The sequence below is a fragment of the Mus caroli genome, unplaced genomic scaffold, assembly GCF_978045245.1.
Source record: "Mus caroli unplaced genomic scaffold, Mus_caroli_1 scaffold_5, whole genome shotgun sequence".
In the NCBI taxonomy this organism is placed as follows: domain Eukaryota; kingdom Metazoa; phylum Chordata; class Mammalia; order Rodentia; family Muridae; genus Mus; species Mus caroli.
In genome coordinates this window covers 35,668,143-35,673,820 of record NW_028227260.1, presented here as the reverse complement: position 1 = coordinate 35,673,820, position 5,678 = coordinate 35,668,143, and positions in this window count along the sequence as shown.

Here is a 5,678-nt window from a genome sequence, read left to right as displayed (position 1 = left end):
TTTCCTCTAGATCTCTTGACACTGTACATTTATCAATATAAATCATTGCACATATATATATATGTGTGTGTGTGAGATATATATATATGTATATAGATAGATAGATAGATAGATAGATAGATAGATAGATAGATAGATAGATATCCCTCATTTGATACAATACATACTAGCCACCTGTGGATACTGAGTCCAACATACTTCATTCTCTAAAATATGACATAATTAAGAATTCAGTTTGCATATCCTAGACTTACTTAGAAATGATGTATGCCACATCAGTAATTAGCAATTTACACAGAGCTAAGGAAATGCCTTATTTATCCAGCTGCTTCCCACACAAGCACACAAGTGCTCTGATGCCTAGCATACTTGTAAAAAGCTGAGAACCAAAGTCTACATTTGTAACTCCAGTACTTAAAGGGTGGAGGAATGAAGAGCCTTAGTTACACAACCAGACAGTCTAACAAATTAGTGGATTCAGGGTTCAATGAAAGCTCCTGCCTCAGAAAATATGTTTAAGAGTGGTTTAAGAAAATACCAGATAGCAATGCCCTGCTCCCACATGCATATACCGAAGCATATGTATCTTCCCCCTCCCACCAACATGGAAACAAAAAGATCTTACTTGTATTGTTAATTTCTTGAGACAACAGACTGCATTGCAAAGGCATGGTAAAGATAACAAATAGCACTTGTCCCTTTCACATATTGAAATGCCAAAATGACCACATTTAAAGTACTGAGTAACAAAAAGAACAGAAGTATCAACTTAAACATAATGTTTTTCTGCTGAAATGACTTAGTAAAAACAATCACTTGTATCTTTTTTTTTTTTTTACTTTTAAAGTGAAGTCATACTCAGTTGCAGTCTGACCATAGACAAAAAGTAATAGAATTTTGTTTTTAGTAGTAATACTGACAGATAAGTCAAACTATAATTTATATGCTTAACACAATAAGAAAACTGTCAAGGCAGTTAACATGTTTTATTAATTTTTCTTTGGTGGAAAGAGATTGTATTTATAAATTAGTAAGGAAAACATATTAAAATATGCTATAATTTTTGTCATATTTCCCTTGTATACAACATTTAGTTTTGTTCATGTTTTTTGTAATACTTGCATCATGGGATAGTGCACAAAACTTTAAAGATCCAATAAAATGCCACTGTAATGACCAATTTCCCTTACATTGTTTCCAATTTTAAAATTGCATGGTTTTAGAACTTTGTATTAAATAAAATGTTGTTATTTGAAATTAACCTTATCTATTTCTTTGAACTTTGGTTTTTCGTTTTTACTTTTTCCCATCTGACTCTTATTATATATTCTCGAATAAGTGGGATTCTTATGCTCTCAGCAGTGCAATCCTCACTTGTGTGATAACACGATCACAGCACTGGGGAAGATGCAACTCGGTCCATATTGGCACTGTTTTGCCCTGTCCTCCATCCATCCTTGCTGCCATGGTTTTGTCAGGGACTGTACCCTGATGTGAAAAACACACCCCAAAATGAAGAGAAAATTTGTATTCATTGTTGTACTGACAATGTGTATGGTATTCTAGGGAATTCCTATTATATGACAATGTTCTCGATATGTTGTTTTCAATAGATTTGAAATCTAACCTAAGGGACTGTTATAAAACAGATCCAGGGAGCAAAAGGTGTGTTTGGCTTACAGTCCCAGTCCCAGCCCATCATTGGAGGAAGGCAGGAACTTGAACAGGAGCAGAGTCAGGAAAAGATGGAAGAAAGCTGTTTAGTGGCCTTTTGTGGCTTGCTTAGCTCCTTGTCTCATACAACTTGGCCCAGTTGCTCATAGTAGCCTGGGCCCTCCTTCACCAACTCTTAACCAAGAAAATGCCCTACAAAGTTGCACACAGGCCAATCTGATGGAGGTAGTTCTTCCTCCATCTCTAATTTGGTGTCAGGTTGATAAAAGACTAGAAGTACAGTTGACCCTTGTCAACTTGACACACATAACTATTAAACTATAACTTTTATTTATCCCCAATATATATATATATATATATATATATATATATATATATATATATATATATATATCAAACAGAGTATGATTTTTTTTAAATACCAGTCTTTAAGTTTTTCAGTACATTAAAAGTCCGAGGTCTCTAAAAGGTCAGTCTTTTCACTGTGATTTCCTATAAAAATGAAAAATAAGTTTTTGAAAATTCCATAATTAAATCTATTTTTTGAGTGGTGATTTAAGTGTGTGTGTGTGTGTATGTGTGTGTGTGTGTGTCTGTGTCTGTGTCTGTGTGTCTGTGATTGTACCATCTATCAACGCGTTTCAATAATTTGTCACATTTAGTACGCAAGAATGTACCATTTATTTAAAAGATATTTCTTTTAAACTTGTGCATGTGGCACATGTACATATGTGGAGTTCAGAAGACAACTTGCAGGAGTTGGTTCTATCTTTCTGCCATGTGACTTTGAGGGATTGACGTCAGGATGTCAGGTGTGGCTGCAGGATGTTGTGGGACTGGCTTCGGAGTTAGCTCCCAAGGACTGGTCAGGACACTGCCCCAGGCCAGCAGGAACCCGTGCCATTGGTCAGGGAGAGTTCCTGGGTGCCTGGGTCCCACTGGTCACAGTTACTTCCGGTGTTGGTGCAGATGTTGTGTCCTCCTTACCTATGATCCTATGATCCTGGGCATGTTTGAGCACCTGGGAGTGCAGCTTCCTCTGGGTGTTGTGGGACTGGCTGTGGAGTTTGAGCCCAAGGTCTGCTCAGGGCACCAGAACAGAAGAAATTCATTCCACAGGTTGGGTGGAGTTTCTGGGTGCATGGGTCCCTGTTTTGACATTTTATTTGGTATGTGTACATGGATATAATATGTTTGAAGTGAATATATCCCCATTACCTTCCCTCCAGTTCTTTTCTCATGGTAGTGTGTCCCTGAGTCTCCAGCGCTGACTGATATGGACAGGTTGACACCAGGACCCATTTGCTAGGCACTGCAGCAAAAATAGAGAGCTGCAGATTCAGGATGAGACCCTGTCTCAAAATAAGGTGAAGAAGTGATAAAAATGAAACACCTTAGTTTCAGTTTCTAGCACAAACACTCACATGTATACATACAAGTGTATGAGAAAATCTTTTTTACAAGGTAGCCCTCTTACATATTTGCCCTGGGTTCCCAGAGTGAAACCTGCACATAGAGATGTTACCCTTTAGAGTTGCCTAGCCATCAACTCAGCAGAAGTATTTTTTAAAATAGCTTCCTGCAGGGCTTTGTGGCTCAACTTTAATCCCAGTACACAATAGGCAGAGGCAGGCACATCTATGCCAGTTCTCTCTTTCCATGGTTTATATACAGAGTTCCAGGACAGTCAACGAGGTCTCTCTCAAAAAATCTTACCATTGCTCAGGTCAAATGCTAGATGTGTAGCTTTTCCCAAATTTTGTGCCTACCTTAGTATTCCCTGTCTCTGGGTTCCAATCACTGTTCGTTTTGGTAGTGCTCTTTGAATCTGTTCTGATTCTTGTCTTCTCTCCTTTTTTCAGCCCCTTTATCCTCTGCCATCTACATCTGCAGACTTGGGTCTTTTCTGTCTCTGTCCCTCTTGTACTCACTTTCTCTCATTCTCTCTCACTCTCTTGCTCTTTATCTCTCAGTCACTCTTGCTCATGCCCTCTCATTCTCTGTCTCTCAAAGTCTCTCTCTCTCTGTCTCCCAGTCTCTCGCTGTGTCTCAATGTGTGTGTCTGTCTCTCTGTTTTTCTTTCTGTCTATAAAGATACAAGATCAAAAATGGATTACTTGACTCTCTGTTGAGATCCTAAATGTCCCAGGAACTTCAACTCCACTTCTGTCCCCCAATTGCAAAGGTGTTTTAGATTTGTCTTTTGATGTTGCTGTTTTGTTTTCTTTTTTGTTGTTGTTATTTTCTTCCAAGGGGGCAATCTTGTTTCTCTCTAGCTTTAAATTCAGCCATATACTGACAGTTACTTTTAATGTGCATTCCTTTGTCAACCCATTTTTCAATACTCAGTAAGTTCAGGACATTTTCCCACAGTTCAGAACAGTGGACTGAATACAATCTCAATTTCTTTCCCTCACTGACAGTGTAGTCACGAATTTTAGAGGTCCTTTTGGCCTCCATTTTTCAAGTTTTCACCTGTACAAAGGCATGGATAGGAAGTTAACTTCATCTGGGTGATGTGAACACAGAGAGTATTTGAAAGGATGAGCACACATTTCAGTACAGGCACTTCGCCTGTTGTTCTGTGCCCTGGTTAGGAATTGCAAGGCAGGCCAGTCACAATGTGTAGCCTGATGGTAATTAATATTCAATCACTGTTTTATTTCTCAGTTTCATTGCTGTATAAAAAATGAGTAGAAATGTATCCGTATAAGTGATGTCGAGAGTTGCTGTGATGTATGTATACATAGTGAAATGATTATCTCATCAGAGCTACTGACCACATCCATTGAACCATAGAGCTAGCTCTTTGTGACAGGAATATATTCCTGATGTCTTAACAAATTTTGAGTATAATGCAGATCACTTTTTCCAACTGTCACCACCCCTATACTATACATTAGACCTGCAGAACTTATTCACGTTATAATTGAGAACTTCTGTCCTTGGTGACCATACCTTATTCTGTTTGCATAATCTCAACCTTTTAGGTGCTGCACGAATGTTGAAAGGAGCTCTTGGTTTTTATTTTTATTTCTATGTAATAGCAAAATCGGGGTCTGAGGCCAAGCACACTGCAGTTTGGACATTCACTTCTCTGAATGATACTGACTTTTCATGTACTTATTGGTCGTTTTAATATCTTATAGAAATGTGTAACTGAGTCCTTCATCCATATTTTTAAAATCACGTTGGTGGTCTGGGCCAAATGTGATCACAATGGGGAGATGACAGCTCCATAATCTTTGACATCTCTCCCTACAAGGATGTCTGATTGCATGAGTCCCTCCAATCCCTCTCTCCACACTCAACCCTCTGGATAAAATGGCTTGAGCCATCCTGTACCCCTCACACCTCCCCCCCAAAAAACAACCCTAAAATAATTTCTTCACTGTTGATAATTTGTTTACACATTCTGGATATTGACATGGAAAGGGACCTCGGAGCAGACACAACCAGACACAAAAATCTCAGCACAAAGGGCATTCATTGACTGGAAAGGGGGCAGGCAGGGGGCGGAGGGCTGCCTCTGAATTAGGCAAAAATAGCAGGTGTCTTATTGGGAGCAGTTTGTGAGCAGAAAATGGGGAAGTCTGTGCTAAGATAGGTTTGTATGTCCTGACTGGGCATTTTAATCAGTGTACCCAATAATGACATTTGATTGCTAGACCTTAGTGATTGACAGCCAGACCCTAGGGATGAGACTCAGGAATGCATTAGGAATAGGAAGGTGTCCAAATAAGGGAACAGACCTTGGTGCCTAATGATAAGAATGTAATCTAGTGCTGGAGAGATGACTCACTTGTTAAGAGCACTGACTGCCCTTCCAGAGGTCCTGAGTTCAATTCCCAGCAGCACATGGTGTCTTACAACCATCAGTAATGGGATCAGATGCCCTCTTCTGTGTCTGAAGACAGCTGCAGTATACTTATATACATAAAATAAGTAAATAATTCCGTGTACAAACAGATAAATGTTATACTAATAAATAAATGTAATCTAAT